The sequence below is a fragment of the Lonchura striata genome, chromosome 10, assembly GCF_046129695.1.
Source record: "Lonchura striata isolate bLonStr1 chromosome 10, bLonStr1.mat, whole genome shotgun sequence".
Classification (NCBI taxonomy): domain Eukaryota; kingdom Metazoa; phylum Chordata; class Aves; order Passeriformes; family Estrildidae; genus Lonchura; species Lonchura striata.
In genome coordinates, this window is record NC_134612.1 from 727953 (window position 1) to 741758 (window position 13806).

Sequence of the window (13806 nt, forward strand, 5' to 3'; positions counted from 1 at the left end):
GCGAAGCAGCCGCTTCTGCTGCTCCGCGAGCCGGACAGAGCGGTAGCTTGTACGAGGGCGAAGAACGAAGCCGCAGAGCACCGGGCTTCTGCGCGCACCCTAAGGACTGCGAGAGGACCGTGGTGGCCGCTCGCCTGCCCCTTCAATTCCATTCTAGCATCCTTAGGGAAGGTGATCCAGGACAATTTTCCTGAGTTTTGAATTCGTCCTGATGCAGCCCCTCCTGGGAAACTCCTACTCGTCCTCTGCGTCTCCGAGTGCAGAGACCTCGATGGCAACTGCAGAAAAGAAGGGCTGCGTTGAGTTGTCGAGAAGCAAGAACATAGCCAGCGCCTTGTGTTTGGGAGTCAGCAGCTGCTGGACTTTTGCGATTGCTTTCACTGTGCACTGAATGCCAGGACGGCATGTGCACGTTAAATCAACGAGCTGGGCAAGAGCAGTTATCGAAAGATCACGGCCGTCAGAAAGCAGCTTATATATTGCCCTGGAAAGAGCAGTGTTTTTGGAGTGTGCAGTAAAATCGTGTTTCTGGACAAGGAAGGCATAAGTGCGCTGCGCTCCTAAGCTATCTCCCTGCGAGACACAGAGCCAAAGCTTTTCGCTATGATGCAGTCTAGTGCAGACGCACACTACGGCTCTCCGGAGCTGTCCGAAGCGAAGCGCCGGTGGCCGGCGTCTTTCGGCTGAAGCAGCGCTTCGGAGCGTACGGCTGTTGTGTGCGCGAAGCAGCCGCTTCTCCTGCTCCGCGAGCCGGACAGAGCGGTAGCTTGTACGAGGGCGAAGAACGAAGCCGCAGAGCACCGGCCTTCTGCGCGCACCCTAAGGACTGCTAGAGAACGGCGGTGGCCGCTCGCCTGCCTCTTCAATTCCCTTCTAGCATCCTTATGGAAGGTGTTCCAGGACAATTTTCCTGAGTTTTGAATTCGTCCTGATGCAGCCCCTCCTGGGAAACTCGTGCTCGTCCTCTGCGTCTCCGAGTGCAGAGACCTCGATGGCAACTGCAGAAAAGAAGGGCTGCGTTGAGTTGTCGAGAAGCAAGAACATAGCCAGCGCCTTGTGTTTGGGAGTCAGCAGCACCTGGACTTTTGCGATTGCTTTCACTGTGCACTGAATGCCAGGACGGCATGTGCACGTTAAATCAACGAGCTGGGCAAGAGCAGTTATCGAAAGATCACGGCCGTCAGAAAGCAGCTTATATATTGCCCTGGAAAGAGCAGTGTTTTTGGAGTGTGCAGTAAAATCGTGTTTCTGGACAAGGAAGGCATAAGTGCGCTGCGCTCCTAAGCTATCTCCCTGCTAAGACACACTGCTAAAGCTTTTCGCTAGGATGCAGTCTAGTGCAGACGCACACTGCGGCTCTCCGGAGCTGTCCGAAGCGAAGCGCCGGTGGCCGGCGTCTTTCGGCTGAAGCAGCGCTTCGGAGCGTACGGCTGTTGTGTGCGCGAAGCAGCCGCTTCTGCTGCTCCGCGAGCCGGACAGAGCGGTAGCTTGTACGACGGCGAAGAACGAAGCCGCAGAGCACCGGCCTTCTGCGCGCACCCTAAGGACTGCGAGAGGACCGTGGTGGCCGCTCGCCTGCCCCTTCAATTCCATTCTAGCATCCTTAGGGAAGGTGATCCAGGACAATTTTCCTGAGTTTTGAATTCGTCCTGATGCAGCCCCTCCTGGGAAACTCCTACTCGTCCTCTGCGTCTCCGAGTGCAGAGACCTCGATGGCAACTGCAGAAAAGAAGGGCTGCGTTGAGTTGTCGAGAAGCAAGAACATAGCCAGCGCCTTGTGTTTGGGAGTCAGCAGCACCTGGACATTTGCGATTGCTTTCACTGTGCACTGAATGCCAGGACGGCATGTGCACGTTAAATCAACGAGCTGGGCAAGAGCAGTTATCGAAAGATCACGGCCGTCAGAAAGCAGCTTATATATTGCCCTGGAAAGAGCAGTGTTTTTGGAGTGTGCAGTAAAATCGTGTTTCTGGACAAGGAAGGCATAAGTGCGCTGCGCTCCTAAGCTATCTCCCTGCTAAGACACACTGCTAAAGCTTTTCGCTAGGATGCAGTCTAGTGCAGACGCACACTGCGGCTCTCCGGAGCTGTCCGAAGCGAAGCGCCGGTGGCCGGCGTCTTTCGGCTGAAGCAGCGCTTCGGAGCGTACGGCTGTTGTGTGCGCGAAGCAGCCGCTTCTGCTGCTCCGCGAGCCGGACAGAGCGGTAGCTTGTACGAGGGCGAAGAACGAAGCCGCAGAGCACCGGGCTTCTGCGCGCACCCTAAGGACTGCGAGAGGACCGTGGTGGCCGCTCGCCTGCCCCTTCAATTCCATTCTAGCATCCTTATGGAAGGTGATCCAGGACAATTTTCCTGAGTTTTGAATTCGTCCTGATGCAGCCCCTCCTGGGAAACTCCTACTCGTCCTCTGCGTCTCCGAGTGCAGAGACCTCGATGGCAACTGCAGAAAAGAAGGGCTGCGTTGAGTTGTCGAGAAGCAAGAACATAGCCAGCGCCTTGTGTTTGGGAGTCAGCAGCTGCTGGACTTTTGCGATTGCTTTCACTGTGCACTGAAAGCCAGGACGGCATGTGCACGTTAAAACAACGAGCTGGGCAAGAGCAGGAAGGGAGCACGGGCATCATAGAGCATCTGGCATCTTGCCCTGGAAAGAGCAGTGTTTTTGGAGTGTGCAGTAAAATCGTGTTTCTGGACAAGGAAGGCATAAGTGCGCTGCGCTCCTAAGCTATCTCCCTGCTAAGACACACTGCTAAAGCTTTTCGCTAGGATGCAGTCTAGTGCAGACGCACACTGCGGCTCTCCGGAGCTGTCCGAAGCGAAGCGCCGGTGGCCGGCGGCTTTCGGCTGAAGCAGCGCTTCGGAGCGTACGGCTGTTGTGTGCGCGAAGCAGCCGCTTCTGCTGCTCCGCCAGCCGGACAGAGCGGTAGCTTGTACGACGGCGAAGAACGAAGCCGCAGAGCACCGGCCTTCTGCGCGCACCCTAAGGACTGCGAGAGGACCGTGGTGGCCGCTCGCCTGCCCCTTCAATTCCATTCTAGCATCCTTAGGGAAGGTGTTCCAGGACAATTTTCCTGAGTTTTGAATTCGTCCTGATGCAGCCCCTCCTGGGAAACTCCTACTCGTCCTCTGCGTCTCCGAGTGCAGAGACCTCGATGGCAACTGCAGAAAAGAAGGGCTGCGTTGAGTTGTCGAGAAGCAAGAACATAGCCAGCGCCTTGTGTTTGGGAGTCAGCAGCACCTGGACTTTTGCGATTGCCTTCACTGTGCACTGAATGTCGAGATATGTGCACGCTAAAAAACCAAGTTGGGCAAGAGGAGGAAGAGAGCACGGGCATCAGAGAGCATCTGGCATCTTGCCCTGGAAAGGGCAGTGTTTTTGGAGTGTGCAGCAAATCTGTGTTTCTGGACAAGGGAGGCATAAGTGCGCTGCGCTCCTAAGCTATCTCCCTGCTAAGACACACTGCCAAAGCTTTTCGCTATGATGTAGTCCAGTGCAGACGCACACTACGGCTCTCCGGAGCTGTCCGAAGCCAAGCGCCGGTCGCCGGCGTCTTTCGGCTGAAGCAGCGCTTCGGAGCGTACGGCTGTTGTGTGTGCGAAGCAGCCGCTTCTGCTGCTCCGGGAGCCGGAGAGAGCGGTAGCTTGTACGAGGGCGAAGAACGAAGCCGCAGAGCACCGGCCTTCTGCGCGCACCCTAAGGACTGCGAGAGGACCGTGGTGGCCGCTCGCCTGCCCCTTCAATTCCATTCTAGCATCCTTAGGGAAGGTGATCCAGGACAATTTTCCTGAGTTTTGAATTCGTCCTGATGCAGCCCCTCCTGGGAAACTCCTACTCGTCCTCTGCGTCTCCGAGTGCAGAGACCTCGATGGCAACTGCAGAAAAGAAGGGCTGCGTTGAGTTGTCGAGAAGCAAGAACATAGCCAGCGCCTTGTGTTTGGGAGTCAGCAGCACCTGGACTTTTGCGATTGCTTTCACTGTGCACTGAATGCCAGGACGGCATGTGCACGTTAAATCAACGAGCTGGGCAAGAGCAGTTATCGAAAGATCACGGCCGTCAGAAAGCAGCTTATATATTGCCCTGGAAAGAGCAGTGTTTTTGGAGTGTGCAGTAAAATCGTGTTTCTGGACAAGGAAGGCATAAGTGCGCTGCGCTCCTAAGCTATCTCCCTGCTAAGACACACTGCCAAAGCTTTTCGCTATGATGTAGTCCAGTGCAGACGCACACTACGGCTCTCCGGAGCTGTCCGAAGCGAAGCGCCGGTCGCCGGCGTCTTTCGGCTGAAGCAGCGCTTCGGAGCGTACGGCTGTTGTGTGCGCGAAGCAGCCGCTTCTGCTGCTCCGCGAGCCGGAGAGAGCGGTAGCTTGTACGAGGGCGAAGAACGAAGCCGCAGAGCACCGGGCTTCTGCGCGCACCCTAAGGACTGCGAGAGGACCGTGGTGGCCGCTCGCCTGCCCCTTCAATTCCATTCTAGCATCCTTAGGGAAGGTGATCCAGGACAATTTTCCTGAGTTTTGAATTCGTCCTGATGCAGCCCCTCCTGGGAAACTCCTACTCGTCCTCTGCGTCTCCGAGTGCAGAGACCTCGATGGCAACTGCAGAAAAGAAGGGCTGCGTTGAGTTGTCGAGAAGCAAGAACATAGCCAGCGCCTTGTGTTTGGGAGTCAGCAGCACCTGGACATTTGCGATTGCTTTCACTGTGCACTGAATGCCAGGACGGCATGTGCACGTTAAATCAACGAGCTGGGCAAGAGCAGTTATCGAAAGATCACGGCCGTCAGAAAGCAGCTTATATATTGCCCTGGAAAGAGCAGTGTTTTTGGAGTGTGCAGTAAAATCGTGTTTCTGGACAAGGAAGGCATAAGTGCGCTGCGCTCCTAAGCTATCTCCCTGCTAAGACACACTGCTAAAGCTTTTCGCTAGGATGCAGTCTAGTGCAGACGCACACTGCGGCTCTCCGGAGCTGTCCGAAGCGAAGCGCCGGTGGCCGGCGTCTTTCGGCTGAAGCAGCGCTTCGGAGCGTACGGCTGTTGTGTGTGCGAAGCAGCCGCTTCTGCTGCTCCGGGAGCCGGAGAGAGCGGTAGCTTGTACGAGGGCGAAGAACGAAGCCGCAGAGCACCGGGCTTCTGCGCGCACCCTAAGGACTGCGAGAGGACCGTGGTGGCCGCTCGCCTGCCCCTTCAATTCCATTCTAGCATCCTTAGGGAAGGTGTTCCAGGACAATTTTCCTGAGTTTTGAATTCGTCCTGATGCAGCCCCTCCTGGGAAACTCCTACTCGTCCTCTGCGTCTCCGAGTGCAGAGACCTCGATGGCAACTGCAGAAAAGAAGGGCTGCGTTGAGTTGTCGAGAAGCAAGAACATAGCCAGCGCCTTGTGTTTGGGAGTCAGCAGCACCTGGACTTTTGCGATTGCTTTCACTGTGCACTGAATGCCAGGACGGCATGTGCACGTTAAATCAACGAGCTGGGCAAGAGCAGTTATCGAAAGATCACGGCCGTCAGAAAGCAGCTTATATATTGCCCTGGAAAGAGCAGTGTTTTTGGAGTGTGCAGTAAAATCGTGTTTCTGGACAAGGAAGGCATAAGTGCGCTGCGCTCCTAAGCTATCTCCCTGCTAAGACACACTGCTAAAGCTTTTCGCTAGGATGCAGTCTAGTGCAGACGCACACTAGGGCTCTCCGGAGCTGTCCGAAGCGAAGCGCCGGTGGCCGGCGTCTTTCGGCTGAAGCAGCGCTTCGGAGCGTACGGCTGTTGTGTGCGCGAAGCAGCCGCTTCTGCTGCTCCGCGAGCCGGACAGAGCGGTAGCTTGTACGAGGGCGAAGAACGAAGCCGCAGAGCACCGGGCTTCTGCGCGCACCCTAAGGACTGCGAGAGGACCGTGGTGGCCGCTCGCCTGCCCCTTCAATTCCATTCTAGCATCCTTATGGAAGGTGATCCAGGACAATTTTCCTGAGTTTTGAATTCGTCCTGATGCAGCCCCTCCTGGGAAACTCCTACTCGTCCTCTGCGTCTCCGAGTGCAGAGACCTCGATGGCAACTGCAGAAAAGAAGGGCTGCGTTGAGTTGTCGAGAAGCAAGAACATAGCCAGCGCCTTGTGTTTGGGAGTCAGCAGCTGCTGGACTTTTGCGATTGCTTTCACTGTGCACTGAAAGCCAGGACGGCATGTGCACGTTAAAACAACGAGCTGGGCAAGAGCAGGAAGGGAGCACGGGCATCATAGAGCATCTGGCATCTTGCCCTGGAAAGAGCAGTGTTTTTGGAGTGTGCAGTAAAATCGTGTTTCTGGACAAGGAAGGCATAAGTGCGCTGCGCTCCTAAGCTATCTCCCTGCTAAGACACACTGCTAAAGCTTTTCGCTAGGATGCAGTCTAGTGCAGACGCACACTGCGGCTCTCCGGAGCTGTCCGAAGCGAAGCGCCGGTGGCCGGCGGCTTTCGGCTGAAGCAGCGCTTCGGAGCGTACGGCTGTTGTGTGCGCGAAGCAGCCGCTTCTGCTGCTCCGCGAGCCGGACAGAGCGGTAGCTTGTACGACGGCGAAGAACGAAGCCGCAGAGCACCGGCCTTCTGCGCGCACCCTAAGGACTGCGAGAGGACCGTGGTGGCCGCTCGCCTGCCCCTTCAATTCCATTCTAGCATCCTTAGGGAAGGTGTTCCAGGACAATTTTCCTGAGTTTTGAATTCGTCCTGATGCAGCCCCTCCTGGGAAACTCCTACTCGTCCTCTGCGTCTCCGAGTGCAGAGACCTCGATGGCAACTGCAGAAAAGAAGGGCTGCGTTGAGTTGTCGAGAAGCAAGAACATAGCCAGCGCCTTGTGTTTGGGAGTCAGCAGCACCTGGACTTTTGCGATTGCTTTCACTGTGCACTGAATGTCGAGATATGTGCACGCTAAAAAACCAAGTTGGGCAAGAGGAGGAAGAGAGCACGGGCATCAGAGAGCATCTGGCATCTTGCCCTGGAAAGGGCAGTGTTTTTGGAGTGTGCAGCAAATCCGTGTTTCTGGACAAGGGAGGCATAAGTGCGCTGCGCTCCTAAGCTATCTCCCTGCTAAGACACACTGCCAAAGCTTTTCGCTATGATGTAGTCCAGTGCAGACGCACACTACGGCTCTCCGGAGCTGTCCGAAGCCAAGCGCCGGTCGCCGGCGTCTTTCGGCTGAAGCAGCGCTTCGGAGCGTACGGCTGTTGTGTGTGCGAAGCAGCCGCTTCTGCTGCTCCGGGAGCCGGAGAGAGCGGTAGCTTGTACGAGGGCGAAGAACGAAGCCGCAGAGCACCGGGCTTCTGCGCGCACCCTAAGGACTGCGAGAGGACCGTGGTGGCCGCTCGCCTGCCCCTTCAATTCCATTCTAGCATCCTTAGGGAAGGTGATCCAGGACAATTTTCCTGAGTTTTGAATTCGTCCTGATGCAGCCCCTCCTGGGAAACTCCTACTCGTCCTCTGCGTCTCCGAGTGCAGAGACCTCGATGGCAACTGCAGAAAAGAAGGGCTGCGTTGAGTTGTCGAGAAGCAAGAACATAGCCAGCGCCTTGTGTTTGGGAGTCAGCAGCACCTGGACATTTGCGATTGCTTTCACTGTGCACTGAATGCCAGGACGGCATGTGCACGTTAAATCAACGAGCTGGGCAAGAGCAGTTATCGAAAGATCACGGCCGTCAGAAAGCAGCTTATATATTGCCCTGGAAAGAGCAGTGTTTTTGGAGTGTGCAGTAAAATCGTGTTTCTGGACAAGGAAGGCATAAGTGCGCTGCGCTCCTAAGCTATCTCCCTGCTAAGACACACTGCTAAAGCTTTTCGCTAGGATGCAGTCTAGTGCAGACGCACACTGCGGCTCTCCGGAGCTGTCCGAAGCGAAGCGCCGGTGACCGGCGTCTTTCGGCTGAAGCAGCGCTTCGGAGCGTACGGCTGTTGTGTGCGCGAAGCAGCCGCTTCTGCTGCTCCGCGAGCCGGACAGAGCGGTAGCTTGTACGAGGGCGAAGAACGAAGCCGCAGAGCACCGGGCTTCTGCGCGCACCCTAAGGACTGCGAGAGGACCGTGGTGGCCGCTCGCCTGCCCCTTCAATTCCATTCTAGCATCCTTAGGGAAGGTGATCCAGGACAATTTTCCTGAGTTTTGAATTCGTCCTGATGCAGCCCCTCCTGGGAAACTCCTACTCGTCCTCTGCGTCTCCGAGTGCAGAGACCTCGATGGCAACTGCAGAAAAGAAGGGCTGCGTTGAGTTGTCGAGAAGCAAGAACATAGCCAGCGCCTTGTGTTTGGGAGTCAGCAGCACCTGGACTTTTGCGATTGCTTTCACTGTGCACTGAATGCCAGGACGGCATGTGCACGTTAAATCAACGAGCTGGGCAAGAGCAGTTATCGAAAGATCACGGCCGTCAGAAAGCAGCTTATATATTGCCCTGGAAAGAGCAGTGTTTTTGGAGTGTGCAGTAAAATCGTGTTTCTGGACAAGGAAGGCATAAGTGCGCTGCGCTCCTAAGCTATCTCCCTGCGAGACACAGAGCCAAAGCTTTTCGCTATGATGCAGTCTAGTGCAGACGCACACTACGGCTCTCCGGAGCTGTCCGAAGCGAAGCGCCGGTGGCCGGCGTCTTTCGGCTGAAGCAGCGCTTCGGAGCGTACGGCTGTTGTGTGCGCGAAGCAGCCGCTTCTCCTGCTCCGCGAGCCGGACAGAGCGGTAGCTTGTACGAGGGCGAAGAACGAAGCCGCAGAGCACCGGCCTTCTGCGCGCACCCTAAGGACTGCTAGAGAACGGCGGTGGCCGCTCGCCTGCCTCTTCAATTCCCTTCTAGCATCCTTATGGAAGGTGTTCCAGGACAATTTTCCTGAGTTTTGAATTCGTCCTGATGCAGCCCCTCCTGGGAAACTCGTGCTCGTCCTCTGCGTCTCCGAGTGCAGAGACCTCGATGGCAACTGCAGAAAAGAAGGGCTGCGTTGAGTTGTCGAGAAGCAAGAACATAGCCAGCGCCTTGTGTTTGGGAGTCAGCAGCACCTGGACTTTTGCGATTGCTTTCACTGTGCACTGAATGCCAGGACGGCATGTGCACGTTAAATCAACGAGCTGGGCAAGAGCAGTTATCGAAAGATCACGGCCGTCAGAAAGCAGCTTATATATTGCCCTGGAAAGAGCAGTGTTTTTGGAGTGTGCAGTAAAATCGTGTTTCTGGACAAGGAAGGCATAAGTGCGCTGCGCTCCTAAGCTATCTCCCTGCTAAGACACACTGCCAAAGCTTTTCGCTATGATGTAGTCCAGTGCAGACGCACACTACGGCTCTCCGGAGCTGTCCGAAGCGAAGCGCCGGTGACCGGCGTCTTTCGGCTGAAGCAGCGCTTCGGAGCGTACGGCTGTTGTGTGTGCGAAGCAGCCGCTTCTGCTGCTCCGGGAGCCGGAGAGAGCGGTAGCTTGTACGAGGGCGAAGAACGAAGCCGCAGAGCACCGGCCTTCTGCGCGCACCCTAAGGACTGCGAGAGGACCGTGGTGGCCGCTCGCCTGCCCCTTCAATTCCATTCTAGCATCCTTAGGGAAGGTGATCCAGGACAATTTTCCTGAGTTTTGAATTCGTCCTGATGCAGCCCCTCCTGGGAAACTCCTACTCGTCCTCTGCGTCTCCGAGTGCAGAGACCTCGATGGCAACTGCAGAAAAGAAGGGCTGCGTTGAGTTGTCGAGAAGCAAGAACATAGCCAGCGCCTTGTGTTTGGGAGTCAGCAGCACCTGGACATTTGCGATTGCTTTCACTGTGCACTGAATGCCAGGACGGCATGTGCACGTTAAATCAACGAGCTGGGCAAGAGCAGTTATCGAAAGATCACGGCCGTCAGAAAGCAGCTTATATATTGCCCTGGAAAGAGCAGTGTTTTTGGAGTGTGCAGTAAAATCGTGTTTCTGGACAAGGAAGGCATAAGTGCGCTGCGCTCCTAAGCTATCTCCCTGCTAAGACACACTGCTAAAGCTTTTCGCTAGGATGCAGTCTAGTGCAGACGCACACTGCGGCTCTCCGGAGCTGTCCGAAGCGAAGCGCCGGTGGCCGGCGTCTTTCGGCTGAAGCAGCGCTTCGGAGCGTACGGCTGTTGTGTGCGCGAAGCAGCCGCTTCTGCTGCTCCGCGAGCCGGACAGAGCGGTAGCTTGTACGACGGCGAAGAACGAAGCCGCAGAGCACCGGCCTTCTGCGCGCACCCTAAGGACTGCGAGAGGACCGTGGTGGCCGCTCGCCTGCCCCTTCAATTCCATTCTAGCATCCTTAGGGAAGGTGATCCAGGACAATTTTCCTGAGTTTTGAATTCGTCCTGATGCAGCCCCTCCTGGGAAACTCCTACTCGTCCTCTGCGTCTCCGAGTGCAGAGACCTCGATGGCAACTGCAGAAAAGAAGGGCTGCGTTGAGTTGTCGAGAAGCAAGAACATAGCCAGCGCCTTGTGTTTGGGAGTCAGCAGCACCTGGACATTTGCGATTGCTTTCACTGTGCACTGAATGCCAGGACGGCATGTGCACGTTAAATCAACGAGCTGGGCAAGAGCAGTTATCGAAAGATCACGGCCGTCAGAAAGCAGCTTATATATTGCCCTGGAAAGAGCAGTGTTTTTGGAGTGTGCAGTAAAATCGTGTTTCTGGACAAGGAAGGCATAAGTGCGCTGCGCTCCTAAGCTATCTCCCTGCTAAGACACACTGCTAAAGCTTTTCGCTAGGATGCAGTCTAGTGCAGACGCACACTGCGGCTCTCCGGAGCTGTCCGAAGCGAAGCGCCGGTGGCCGGCGTCTTTCGGCTGAAGCAGCGCTTCGGAGCGTACGGCTGTTGTGTGCGCGAAGCAGCCGCTTCTGCTGCTCCGCGAGCCGGACAGAGCGGTAGCTTGTACGAGGGCGAAGAACGAAGCCGCAGAGCACCGGGCTTCTGCGCGCACCCTAAGGACTGCGAGAGGACCGTGGTGGCCGCTCGCCTGCCCCTTCAATTCCATTCTAGCATCCTTAGGGAAGGTGATCCAGGACAATTTTCCTGAGTTTTGAATTCGTCCTGATGCAGCCCCTCCTGGGAAACTCCTACTCGTCCTCTGCGTCTCCGAGTGCAGAGACCTCGATGGCAACTGCAGAAAAGAAGGGCTGCGTTGAGTTGTCGAGAAGCAAGAACATAGCCAGCGCCTTGTGTTTGGGAGTCAGCAGCTGCTGGACTTTTGCGATTGCTTTCACTGTGCACTGAAAGCCAGGACGGCATGTGCACGTTAAAACAACGAGCTGGGCAAGAGCAGGAAGGGAGCACGGGCATCATAGAGCATCTGGCATCTTGCCCTGGAAAGAGCAGTGTTTTTGGAGTGTGCAGTAAAATCGTGTTTCTGGACAAGGAAGGCATAAGTGCGCTGCGCTCCTAAGCTATCTCCCTGCTAAGACACACTGCTAAAGCTTTTCGCTAGGATGCAGTCTAGTGCAGACGCACACTGCGGCTCTCCGGAGCTGTCCGAAGCGAAGCGCCGGTGGCCGGCGGCTTTCGGCTGAAGCAGCGCTTCGGAGCGTACGGCTGTTGTGTGCGCGAAGCAGCCGCTTCTGCTGCTCCGCCAGCCGGACAGAGCGGTAGCTTGTACGACGGCGAAGAACGAAGCCGCAGAGCACCGGCCTTCTGCGCGCACCCTAAGGACTGCGAGAGGACCGTGGTGGCCGCTCGCCTGCCCCTTCAATTCCATTCTAGCATCCTTAGGGAAGGTGTTCCAGGACAATTTTCCTGAGTTTTGAATTCGTCCTGATGCAGCCCCTCCTGGGAAACTCCTACTCGTCCTCTGCGTCTCCGAGTGCAGAGACCTCGATGGCAACTGCAGAAAAGAAGGGCTGCGTTGAGTTGTCGAGAAGCAAGAACATAGCCAGCGCCTTGTGTTTGGGAGTCAGCAGCACCTGGACTTTTGCGATTGCCTTCACTGTGCACTGAATGTCGAGATATGTGCACGCTAAAAAACCAAGTTGGGCAAGAGGAGGAAGAGAGCACGGGCATCAGAGAGCATCTGGCATCTTGCCCTGGAAAGGGCAGTGTTTTTGGAGTGTGCAGCAAATCTGTGTTTCTGGACAAGGGAGGCATAAGTGCGCTGCGCTCCTAAGCTATCTCCCTGCTAAGACACACTGCCAAAGCTTTTCGCTATGATGTAGTCCAGTGCAGACGCACACTACGGCTCTCCGGAGCTGTCCGAAGCCAAGCGCCGGTCGCCGGCGTCTTTCGGCTGAAGCAGCGCTTCGGAGCGTACGGCTGTTGTGTGTGCGAAGCAGCCGCTTCTGCTGCTCCGGGAGCCGGAGAGAGCGGTAGCTTGTACGAGGGCGAAGAACGAAGCCGCAGAGCACCGGGCTTCTGCGCGCACCCTAAGGACTGCGAGAGGACCGTGGTGGCCGCTCGCCTGCCCCTTCAATTCCATTCTAGCATCCTTAGGGAAGGTGATCCAGGACAATTTTCCTGAGTTTTGAATTCGTCCTGATGCAGCCCCTCCTGGGAATCTCGTGCTCGTCCTCTGCGTCTCCGAGTGCAGAGACCTCGATGGCAACTGCAGAAAAGAAGGGCTGCGTTGAGTTGTCGAGAAGCAAGAACATAGCCAGCGCCTTGTGTTTGGGAGTCAGCAGCACCTGGACTTTTGCGATTGCTTTCACTGTGCACTGAATGCCAGGACGGCATGTGCACGTTAAATCAACGAGCTGGGCAAGAGCAGTTATCGAAAGATCACGGCCGTCAGAAAGCAGCTTATATATTGCCCTGGAAAGAGCAGTGTTTTTGGAGTGTGCAGTAAAATCGTGTTTCTGGACAAGGAAGGCATAAGTGCGCTGCGCTCCTAAGCTATCTCCCTGCTAAGACACACTGCCAAAGCTTTTCGCTATGATGTAGTCCAGTGCAGACGCACACTACGGCTCTCCGGAGCTGTCCGAAGCGAAGCGCCGGTCGCCGGCGTCTTTCGGCTGAAGCAGCGCTTCGGAGCGTACGGCTGTTGTGTGCGCGAAGCAGCCGCTTCTGCTGCTCCGCGAGCCGGACAGAGCGGTAGCTTGTACGAGGGCGAAGAACGAAGCGGCAGAGCACCGGCCTTCTGCGCGCACCCTAAGGACTGCGAGAGGACCGTGGTGGCCGCTCGCCTGCCCCTTCAATTCCATTCTAGCATCCTTAGGGAAGGTGATCCAGGACAATTTTCCTGAGTTTTGAATTCGTCCTGATGCAGCCCCTCCTGGGAAACTCCTACTCGTCCTCTGCGTCTCCGAGTGCAGAGACCTCGATGGCAACTGCAGAAAAGAAGGGCTGCGTTGAGTTGTCGAGAAGCAAGAACATAGCCAGCGCCTTGTGTTTGGGAGTCAGCAGCACCTGGACATTTGCGATTGCTTTCACTGTGCACTGAATGCCAGGACGGCATGTGCACGTTAAATCAACGAGCTGGGCAAGAGCAGTTATCGAAAGATCACGGCCGTCAGAAAGCAGCTTATATATTGCCCTGGAAAGAGCAGTGTTTTTGGAGTGTGCAGTAAAATCGTGTTTCTGGACAAGGAAGGCATAAGTGCGCTGCGCTCCTAAGCTATCTCCCTGCTAAGACACACTGCTAAAGCTTTTCGCTAGGATGCAGTCTAGTGCAGACGCACACTGCGGCTCTCCGGAGCTGTCCGAAGCGAAGCGCCGGTGGCCGGCGTCTTTCGGCTGAAGCAGCGCTTCGGAGCGTACGGCTGTTGTGTGTGCGAAGCAGCCGCTTCTGCTGCTCCGGGAGCCGGAGAGAGCGGTAGCTTGTACGAGGGCGAAGAACGAAGCCGCAGAGCACCGGCCTTCTGCGCGCACCCTAAGGACTGCGAGAGGACCGTGGTGGCCGCTCGCCTGCCCCT